Consider the following 12,252-nt stretch of genomic DNA (forward strand, 5'->3'; position numbering starts at 1 on the left):
CTCATAGCTGACATGAAACTGTTTACTCTTCCTTTGGATATTACAGGACATGGAAATCCAAAGCGACATTTGGTATAAAACTTTTCCTTAGACTTTTCCTTTTGCTGACAGTATTTTCCACACCGATGACTTTGGAATCTTAAGACTTGTTGTCTTAAGTTGTTTTCTTCTGTTCTTTTTAGTATACCACATGTGGCATATTCTTCAATAAAAGACAAAACAGTATCATCTGAATCAGTTTCGAATTTGGGAGCGTCCTTGATCCATATCAGCATATGTATATGAGGAGCACCTCTAGCTTGGTACTCCTTTCTCCAAAAGAAATCCACAACTTCTCCAAGAGGAGTATTCTTTTTATCGCAGATAAAAGACATCATAGCTTCAAATCTATGATTGAAAAATCTGAATACATTAACAGGATCCCCTGAGCACAATTCTCCAGGTGTCTTGTATTCAATATTTTTTATATTCAAATTTGCCTCTCGAAGAAATTCCAGTAAATCATCCCCAAGTGTATTCAGAACAGCTTAGGGTAAGGAACCACGTAGGAGTTTCTAAGTTCCTTAGCATACATTTAAGTTCTCCATGACGACTTTACCAATATTCATTAGTACCACGCTGACATGCCATCAAAATAATCAGCTGAGATTCCAAATGATCATCTCTCTGATGTACTTTATCCATAAATTCCTTTGCTGAAACATTTTGAAGATGTACTCCTGTTTTCAAAATGTAGTTGACTGCATATGAAAGTCCAGACAAGTCTCTTCTACATTTCTGGGAACCATCTTCTCTTTGTCAATTGGACAACCATTTCTAACCTCATAAGCTCGGCCACTGGTATCAACTGCATACAAAAAATTGTTGGTCCGAAGATAACTCTCTTCATTAAAGAAAGGCTCTCAACTTGAACTGTGTTTCCATTGACCCCAAAAAAATATCACACAAATTAGTTCTGTTAATTACTCTTTTCTTCCTACTTTTGGCCTTCATAAAATGGATTGGTTTATCTAGTGATCAAATTGTGTTTAAAACTAAAATGAATAATTTCCTTTTTAATTCAAAAGCCTTTTGAACAATGGATTCAATATGATTTATTTTTTAAAAATAGTGCTCTTTTTAAATATTTGTTCACATCTTTTAGCAAGTTAAAAAAAACTATATTATAAAAAATCTTTTTTCTGATTTCTTTATACTAATTTTGCCTTCTTTTACCATACATTGTGTCTTTTGAATATACTTTTTCATTTTTTCCTTTGCTTTTATTCATATTCTTTTTTCTGGTTGAACGATTCTTAGTACTTTGCACAATCTGCACACTGTTTCTAGGCTTTGAAAGTTGTTTGATGGCTCTGCGAGTAGCATGAACCGACAGCCCCTCCTGGAAGAGGGTAAAGTGCCGAAGAAAGACTTGGTGGATCTGCAGGGGCCTGTATTTGGGCTCATCAACAACGACTCCCTTGGTAAGGGGGTGCCACTCTAACTTTAGAATTTGTGCAAGATGGGATGAAGGAACACACTATGTCACCTCCAAATCCAACTACTGATAAATTACCCCTCCAAATCCTGTCCTGGAATGTTGCAGGGCTATGTAACAAACTGGTTTGCCCAGATTGGGGTTCCTTCATTAACACAAACGATGTTTGCCTTTTCCAGGAAACCTGGGCTAGAGAGGAGCAATTTCGGACCGGTTTTGCTTCTTTCTCTGTGCCTGCAAGGTGGGGGGGGGGAGGGGAAGACCATCAGGGGGCTTACAATTTGGGTAAAAACTCTCCTGGGGTGCAGTGCTAAGATCTTAGAGACCACCTCAGAGGATGTACAATGCATCCTATTGGAGTGGCCCAATGCCTGCAGACTTGCTCTGATTAATGTCTAATCCAGACCAGTGAGTATCACGGCAGAGTCCAAAACTATTGATGAGCTTTCCCTGTTTCTAACTAGGATCCCCCAGGGGGTCACCTTTGTGATAGGTGGTGACCTTAATTAACATTTTGAGCCATTGCCCGATCTAATGGATGGTGTAATTTCGGAAGAGGATGACCACTGGAAAATACCTCCGGTGGTGGGCCCTCCTCCAAAGTCTTGGGTGCCACTGGCTGCTCAAATCCTCTCGCTAACCTTGAACCACTCAATTAGGGCATGTAATGGCCGAGTAACCTCAGACATACCTGCTAGGTGTACTTACAACAAACCTGGCCAGGAGGCCCGTCTGGATTACATATTTGTAGAGACCTGTGCTTGGGATAAGGTCATGAACTTTATGGTGGAAGTTAGGGGGGAAAGTGACCACAATGCCCTGATCCTAGATTTTCTTTTCCCTGGTTTTTCTAGAGATGTTTCCAGGGGTAGGTGTGGGACAGATAACCGGGCACTTCTCTCAAGCAGTAATTAGATGGGATAAAGCAGTAAACTGTCCAGATCTAGTGGCTGAGATTCATGCCCATGTAGTCACGGCACTGGAAGCTGCTGGTGCCTTGACCTCTGAGAATGCTTCCCCTCTATTATTTGCTAAGCTCGGGACTCTGTATCAGGAATTGACCACTAGTCTAGCTGGAATCCTAAATCCTTTTGGCAAAGGGAAAAAAACAGGTAAAAAATCTACCTGGTTTAATCCACAATGCAGAAAGGCGAAAAGAGAGCTCCTCTGTGCACTGAAACATAATCACAGTAGGGTACTGATCAAAGCAAAAAGGGCAGTATATAGGCAGCTAATTCATCATGGCAAAGCAGAATGGGAAGCGGACCACTGGGTCAATTTAGTAACGACCCTGGCATCAAAAGATGCCCGGAATTTTTGGCAAATTGTAAATACTGGGGCGGCTGAACCTGTTGAGGCTGTGGCACACAGCATTGCTGCTGAGGTGTGGGAAGAGCACTTTAGCACCTTATACCAGGTGGATAGCCAATGTGATGACCTCCGCTGGAAGGCACCAACCCCTACTATTCAGAGCGGAACAACAGGGCCTGAGTTTTCAGTGGGGGAGGTTGAGACTGCTATCCTCAATCTACCGTCAGGAAAAGCTCCGGGCTTAGATAAAGTGCCGGGTGATCTTCTAAAACACGAACCTGCGGTCTGGGCCCCCTATCTAACAGTCATTTTTAATGCTAAATGGGGAGACATGGAGTTACCTAGTACCTGGATGGGGGCAGAGATTGTCCCTATCTTTAAGAAGGGTTCGCCTCTGTTGCCAGCCAATTACAGGCCAATTAGTCTTATTGACGTGCCCCAAAACCTTTTGCAAGGTTGATCCTTAATTGTCTTTTGGAATGGGCGGAGAGCACTCCATTCTGAGCCCCTACCAGGCTGGATTTAGGAAGAACGTCTCTACAATAGATCAGATTTTCCGCCTATATATGCTCTACTGGAAAACTGTCAAGATCGGGGGTGGGTCACTCTATACAGTCTTTGAAGATCTACGTGCGGCTTTTGTTCTGGTCCCACGCCAGAAGCTGTGGACTGTATTAAGGGAGCTCGGCGTTCCACCCTCTCTCTTGGACATGCTAATCCGTCTTCATGTGGAGAACTATGCACAGGTCAGGTGTGGCAGCAATGGTTTGTTGTCAACTCAGTTCCCCGTTGGCAGGGGGGTAAGGCAGGGTTGCGTTTTGGCGCCAACCTATTTTTGCCTCTATGTCAGCGGGGTAATTGCACACCTGGAGGCGGTATCAGATAGTGACGTCCCCAAGCTTGCAGGGTCCCGGATCGCCGCGATCATGTTCGCGGATGATACCCTATTACTTTCTAAGACACCAATGGGTATCCAGCGAGTTTTGGATGGGTTTGTCTCTTTTTGTCGGGAGCGGGGTTTGGAAATTAACACCTTAAAAACGAAATTCATGATTTTTAACCCCCCGCGACATCTCGCCCAAATCCTGCCATAGATGGAGTCCGGCTAGAAAGGGTACATATGTTTGAATATCTGGGGCTTTCCCTTAATGAATCTTTTACCTGGGTTCAGCATCAGCTAAACACACAACTATAGATGACCCAGATAGCCGGGGGAATTCTGAAACTCTTGAGCAAATCATTGGTTAAGCCGATTGGCCCACCACTTGAAATTTACAAACTGCTGGCACCTGGGGCAGTGACCTACGGGGCTGAGTTGTGGGGCTACAAGAGTGGTCCAGCGATTGCTGTAGCTGAGAATAGATTCATATGACAGTTGGTAGCCCTGCCCTCGAGCATTCCATTAGTGCCACTACAACTAGATCTTGGCCTTAGACCAATTGAAGAAGATCTGGCCCTCAGACCCTTAACCTTCTGGAGGAGACTCTGGGTTTCCCCAGAGTTGTAGGTATATAGACAAGAACTAACGGAAGTCTTGGGGCTGCCTAATGTGGGTCAACTTCCTTGGTTTAAATATGTCAGAGCGGAACTCAAGAAACTTGGCCTTGCTTCGATGTGGTCAAATCCAGAGACTTCCTGCGCAGGAATTTCGCGGCAACAGCTGGTTCACTTGTTCCGGGACAACAAAAGGGCTCTTTTGGTGTCTAGCTCTCAATTGGGAACTCTAACAGCTAACTTTTTATTGACAAAGGACTGGTATTACTTTGAGCGTGTCCTGGATGATGTTAGACCCACTGTCTCAAGGAAGCTTTTTCTTCAATGGCGGCATGGTTCTCTTCCCATCAGATCATTTACGACCAAGTGGTGCCCAGCATCTCCCAAGAACTGTCTTGGGTGCACCGCAGACGTGGAAAATGAGGTGCACATTGTCTTCTTCTGCCCAGCTTATTTGAACTCGAGACGGAGGTGGATAATCCCGATATGCAAAAATTTGGGAATAATCCACTGTTTACAGGCATTTAGAATTTTAAAGTTCGATCTCTCACCTGTTGTGGTCTTCGCTGTTTCCAAATTCTTGGCAGCAAAGTGGAATACTCGAAGGCCACTGGTGCTCAATTCGTAAGCAGGGACAAAGAGGGCATAATTTTAGAACTGTCTTGGGGTTGGCCCCCTAACTCTAGCAGGGCATGTGGGTCCTAATGACATGTATGAGAACTAGCTATTATTATGGATTGGTTTTAGCATTTGCTCTTTCAACTTTTATCCTTTTATGTATTGTTTTATTGCTTTTATTGCTGTTCTTTTATGACATGCCATGTCGAAATAAAGAAATAAAGAAAGTTTAAAACTAAAATGAATAATTTCCTTTTTAATTCAAAAGCCTTTTGAACAATGGATTCAATATGCTTCTTCTTTTTAAAAAATAGTGCTCTTTTTAAATATTTTTCACATCTTTTAGCAAGTTAAAAAAAACTCTATTATAAAAAATATTTTTTCTGATTTCTTTATACTAATTTTGCCTTCTTTTACCATACATTGTGTCTTTGGAATATACTTTTTCATTGTTTCCTTTGCTTTTATTCATATTCTTTTTTCTGGTTGAACGATTCTTAGTACTTTGCACAATTTAATTCTTTTGTTGTCTTACCAGAAGACTTTTTCTTTTTACCCACATGATGTTGGTCATCCAATACTTGTTGTTGAATTTTCTCCAAATAATTGTCCTTTTTCTGTCCTTTTCTTTTTCTTGATTTGTCAGGCATGATAAGTTTATTTTAATGATGATAAACAATATCTGTAAAAAGTAAACATAAATAAATGTATCTAATACATTTATAAATTATACTTTTCTATTACTATACAAACACATTGTATATGAAAAACCATTTAACCACTTTCTTTCGTAATCACTAATTGAAATTGTAATTGAAGTTGTAAAGATAATTGTGTAGGTGATTGGATGTCTGCATGTGTAATGGACAAGGGTTTGTACCAGTGTTTGTGTTAAGCCCTGGGACATTATATGAGTACTTAGGCACTGACTGAATGATTAGAGGCCTACAAGGAGAATGCCTGGATGAATGTATAAGTGTTTGGGTTTTGGTGCAGCGTTTGGATTACTACGTGATGCTGGGTGGCTGACTGGAGCAGTGCATAGGGAGCGACAGGGTGTTTGCTGGAGTGTATAGGTACTTCCTGAGTAATTAAAGATCTGAAAGACGAGTGTGTAAATGCTTAGACGACTACCTGCATAGTGGACAGGAGTTTGTACAAGTACTTGTGTTAAGGCCTAGCTAACTGTATGAGTACTTGGGTACCAAAACAATGATTATAGTATTACAGGGAGAGTGCCTGGGTGAATGTATAAGTGGTTCAGTTTTGGCGCAGTGAATGGATTGGTAGATAGTATTATCACTACAGGAGTGCAGAAGCAGTGACAGGGTGTTTGCTGGAGTGTATGGATACTGCCTGGGTAAATGAACGTGTTTAAAATAAGTGAAAAGTTTGATTAAAGGACTCCATGCACATTGGACATAGATTTGTAGCACTTCCTTTTGTGAGGTGCTGGATCACTGCATGAGTACTTGGGTACTGGCTGAATGATTAGAATACTGCAGGGAGAGTGCCTGGGTGAAATTATAAGTGGTTGGGTTTTGGCGCAGTGAATAGATGAGTACATGGTGCTGAAAGGGTCACTAGAGAATTGCAAGGGGAGAAACAGGGTGTTTGCAGGAGTGTATGGATACTGACTGGGGAATTGAAGGCCTGAAACACAAGTGTGTAGCTGGTTAGAGGACTACATGCATAGTGCATAGGAGTTTGAAGCAGTCCATATGCTAAGGCCCTGGATCACTGCCTGAGTACTTGGGTACTGACTGAATGATTAGAGTACTGCAAGGAGAGTGCCTGGGTGAATTTATAAGTGATGTGGTTTTGGCGCAGTGAATGGATTAGCACATGGTGCTGAAAGGGTCACTAGAGGATTGCAAGGGGAGTAACAGGGTGTTTGCAGGAGTGTATGGATACTGACTGGGGAATTGAAGGCCTGAAACACAAGTGTGTAGGTGGTTAGAGGACTACATGCATAGTGCATAGGAGTTTGAAGCAGTCCATATGCTAAGGCCCTGTATCACAGCATAAGTACTTGGGTACTGACTGAATAATAAAAGTACTTCAAGGAGAGTGCCTGGGTGAATTTATAAGTTGTTGGGTTTTGGTGCAGTGAATTAATTAGTACATGGTGCTGAAAGGGTCACTAGAGGATTGGAGGGGAGTAACAGGGTGTTTGCAGGTGTGTATGGATACTGAATGGAGAAATGAAGGCCTGAAACACAAGTGTGAAGGTAGTTAGGGGACTACATGCATAGTGCATAGGAGTTTGAAGCAGTCTTTGTGCCAAGGCCCTGGATCACTGCATGAGTACTTGGGTACCGATTGAATCAATCGAGTACTGCAAGGAGAGTGCCTGGGTGGATTAGTACATGGTGCTGAATAGGTCACTAGAGAAATGCAAGGGATATAATAGAATATTAATGTGTCAGCAAAGATATAAAGTAACCAAATGCATCTCTCACAATGGTTGCCCAAATGCACACAGACTCACAGTGTGATTCTAGACAAGCAACACTATTCCTTGGACTTTAGGAAAACAGACTCACTAGTCTTGAAGGGGTAAGGTGACTGCACACTTTCTATATATTTCACTACTGCACTCTAGTGTGAATACCTGACTCATTCTGCAAATGCATAAGCAATGACTGGCTTCTAATACTACTAAAACTTGACAACAGGATAGGTTTTTAAGCAGTTATATGTCAGCAAATGCATGAAGTAACCAAATGCTTCTCTCACAAAGGTTGCCCAAATGCACACAGACTCACAGTGTGATTCTAGACAAGCAAAACTATTCCCTGGACTTTAGCAGGAGAAACATATTACTCTTATTAAAAACAAAGGCACCACATACAATCCCTCACAAATTAATAACTCACCTTTCAAATTGATTTGTATATTAAGAAGTATGTCAGTCACATACCAGATATTCTTATACAGAATGTCTGTAGTGCACTGCTCTTAGCAAAACCAAAAAAGGGCAAACTTTCCCTCTCATTCTGCACACATACACATGTAAATATCAAATCACATTGCTTCCCACATTGATTCAAAAGCTAACACACATTTCTATTGATTACACATTTCAACCCTTTCCAATTGGCATTACTTTGAACCCTACCCCCACTCTGCTTAACGCCTGTTACCATAGTAACAGTTCATGGAACATTCAACTGAATACACAGGTCACAAGTTCAGCACACAATGTTGCAAATCCAAACAGCAAGTGTGATTGACATTTCAAAATATCAGCTTATCCTATGTAATGTTGCTTTCACACAGTTTGTATTAACCAATAAGAAACATGCTTTTGAAACACAGAAACATGCACCCTATTTTTCAGTCTATAATGTTCTCAAACAGCCAATCACTTCTCTTTTTTTTAAAAACTGCATCTTATCCACCATTTTAGAAAAATCTTAGTTTTCAAACTGCCCATTACACATACAGACACCTTCTGAGTGCATCCAGACCTACCGTCAAGATGTTAAGAGTGTGGATTGTGGGACACAGTTATATTTTCTGGAGCCAAAACAATGCTGAAACAAAAGGTATTGACAAAGACCTCGCTTTGCCAAATGTAGACATTAAATGGATTGGACAGAGAGGATTAAAGTGGCACCAATTGAGGCCATTGGTTAAATCATTTTTGCATCTCCAACACCCTGACCTCATAATTGTGCACTGTGGTGGCAATGATCTAGACACTTTGACTGGGGTAGGTCTGGAAATGCTTATGAAGGACACCTTTGGAGAATTGATGTTACTTTTCCCCCAAACTGCCTCTTTCTATTCTAACATATGCCAAAGACAGAAGTGGAACTAGTCCAATCAATTTTGTCCACAGATGGAGAAAGCTAGGAACCATGTCAATAAAGCTGTTTCTGCTTATCTCAGAGATTATAGAATGAGGTCCATTTACAACAACAATCTGCGTTTTAATATGGACGGCATCTATAGGAGAGATGGTGTACATTTTAAAGATGAGGGTAACAGAGTCTTCCTCAACAACTTTAGACTCTGCATTGGTACTTACTTGTAGGTACCAAAATCTCCCAATCAACACAACGGCTCTATTTAGAGCCACCCAAGATCTAAACACATAAGCTTGATATATAGCAGAAAAATATCACTTTTTTTTGCTTGGAGTCGCGCACCCATTAAGAGTAGGGCACCCAATTGGTTCATACCAGGGGGCCACGTTCGAGGTCGTGCACCCAGCGTGAGCATACCAGGGGGCCGCGCTGAGCGCCGCGCTGGGTGAGCAACTCCTAATTTTACCGTGAAAAAACAATTGTTCCAATCACTAATTTATATTCTCCCTGGGGCCCCCATCCCCGGGGACTAAACACAACGTTGGGGACCGTGGGGGGAGCCCAAATGCTGCCACAGTCCTGCCAACTTCCCGTGTCCTTCGGGAGCCGGCATTGCTTTTCCACATTGGGAGGTGCTAACATGCAGCTCCCCGTGTGGAAAAGCAATCTGGTTTGAATTTTGAAAGAGATCTCTTTCAAAATCCAAATCAGGGCGCCTATTAGGATGGCGGGCGGACCTGCGTCCATCCGCCACCCCGAGGTGGAGGGACCGTCCGCAGGGGCAGCGGCGGTCCCTCCGTGCAATTTAGGATGTGACCGCCTAATTCCATCTATTTTACATTGCGGCGGGTGCTGCTTTAAGCAGCACCCGCAGCAATGTAAAATATGCATGTGTAGCCTTGGCATGCACAACTTGGCAGGCACCGCGTGGTGTCTGCCACCCTGTGTATGCCAAAGCAGTGGGTACCATAGGTACCCCCATGTGCACCCCCACCCCTCAATACCCTGGGGGCTCGCAACGGGCCCCCAAACACCAAAGACCACATGCTTTTCCACGGCCTATTTTATTCTGCAGAGTTTGTGTTATTGATGGGGAGGGTAGTCTATTACTGTTAGGTCAATGAGAAGACTAACAGAGCTGAAATGCCTAAGGTACAATTTGGGGTCAACAAAATTAGGGTTCAGAAGATTATTTCATTGATTTTTAAATTACATGGGGAGGTTGATTTGTGAGGGCCCCCTCCCAAAAGTGTAAAAAAAAACACGGCCCCCATCGTCCATGGGGCATCGTATTTTCAAAGGTGTCCCAGAGCCCAATCCTAATGCTCATACATAGGAAGGGTGTGCACATGAGGGCTCCTCCTGAATTGTATTCTGCCTTGGGGCCAACATCTCTCCAGGGGCAGCCGCTCTTTATAAGTATCCCTGGACCACATCCCAAGGACTCCAAATGTGTTACATCTTGGGGTGGCGGTGAATTGTACCCTCCAAATTGTGGCGTACACTCCTGCTCCCCATTACCAGGGGAGTGGTGTTTATTTCTCCTCATTTTTCCTTTTTCCATGTGTACTGCAGAATGCAGAAAAAGCCTCTTGTTATTATTTTTGTACAGAAATATTCATCCCGTAATGCAGGCACCCTTGCACCATGGTGCCAAGGTGCCTGCATTGGCGCACTGCAGCAGAAAAGGACAGGTATATGCCATATCTTATAGATACGGCACATTTGTGCCCTTTTTTTCCATAGGGAAGTGCAGAAGGAAGGCCTGCAGCACTGCCCTACGACAAAGCCTAATAAATGAGGACCAAAATAAGTTATACCACTCAACAATGCGAAGATTAGGTAGGGGGCTGTAATATGTGAAAACGTCTGCCGTATGTTTAGCAGAAATACGTAGAGCACTTTTGCATGGAAGTGTGGCACACATAGAAATCGTTTTTGGTGATGTGCAGTTTCGTTTCTATTGTCCAAAGCAGGATTCTAGGGAAAATAAAGAGTTCTTAAGAGGAGAAGTTACAGAACAAGTCACATATATTAGTCAGTTTAAAAACAATTCACAACATTTAACACAGTGTTCTGTAAAAAAGTGAAAGTATGTTTGTGTATGTTGTTGATGCATTTACTAGTGAGTTATGATAACTGGCAAAAGTTGCCTGTGTATGTATTTGTAGAAGGATGGCTTGACTTGTCTATATGGCAAGTTATATGTAAGTAGTGGTACAATAAATTGGAAGATAATAAAATGAACAACACATAGATATTAAGTACCCATTTTGTAAGATCATAAAAAGCCTGTTAATGTAGAAAAACTAAGAAGGGCAAAAATAAAAATAAATCATCATTTAATAATCTTTCAAGCATTGCGAAGGACCATTATGGACTGCTCTTCAGAACTGATTACAACTCCACAATGCATGCAGCAGAATGCCATCGAGGAAAACTGTGAAGCCAAATCTTGAAGTTGAGATTGGACTTTTGAATGATTACTCTGCTTTGGTGTTGTTGTGCTGCTATTGCGGTTGAGGGTCCTTGAGCTTTGCATTGCCTTCTTGCTGCTCACTATCAACTCCTATTATGAAATGTGCAAAAAATATGAAAGGGGGAAAAATCCCATGTACGATTTTTGCCAGCATTGTAAATAGCTGTAACACACTTCTCACCTGCTGGTATAACACACTACAGTCCATGCAATACGAGACCATTCTTGAAAACGGTAGAGCCATACTTGTTGTAGAAGTCTGTACCTCTAAAGGGACCGTCCTCCATCTTCCCTAGTTGTAGATTGTCAGCTGGATATGTTTTCTATGATAGGTTTTAAGATAATATGAAATGGACATCAACCCACATGAATATCTTTTGTTTGTCCCTCTAGAGAGGGACCTACCACACAATGTGTATTGCTCTGGTTTTGCAGCAGTTTATGATTACCCCATGTGTTTGGGTAACAATGAATGGTTTGATGTTTATTTGAAAGTTATGTTGTGTTTGTGAGTTCAGATGTTGAAAGTTATTTTTTGAAAGTGTTGTTTTTATTTAAATATGTTGTTAAAATAAAGTTAAACCAATATGTTAACTAAACATCTAGACTGAAACGTTGTGTAAAATAGGTCTATAGATCTGTTTTACACTTTCTGTTCATGACTACCGATGTCATTGCAACCTCTGGTGTTGCTGTGAAGAAGAAAAATGCTTTTTTGATGTAGTTATTTTGACAAATGAATACAAAGGAGAAAGCTACATTAGTATCAGTTTCAGAGCATATAGCACCACTACTACTAAATGCTACTAACTTTTTAATAATTGGTGATCTTAATATCCATTTCAATGACAAATCCTGCCCCATTAGCACCAACTTGTTATCGGATTTAGCAGCTCTGAATATTACCTTGCATAATTCTGGCCCTACTCATAAGGCTGGTAATTTACTCGACCCACTTTTATCCAATCTTGACACTGTAACTTGTAAGCCTTCCTTACCCGTCTCTTGGTCTGACCACTTTATTGTGGACTTTTCCATAACTATTGACCAGCCCTCTA

Source organism: Lissotriton helveticus, chromosome 1_1 (genome assembly GCF_964261635.1).
Source record: "Lissotriton helveticus chromosome 1_1, aLisHel1.1, whole genome shotgun sequence".
NCBI lineage: Eukaryota > Metazoa > Chordata > Amphibia > Caudata > Salamandridae > Lissotriton > Lissotriton helveticus.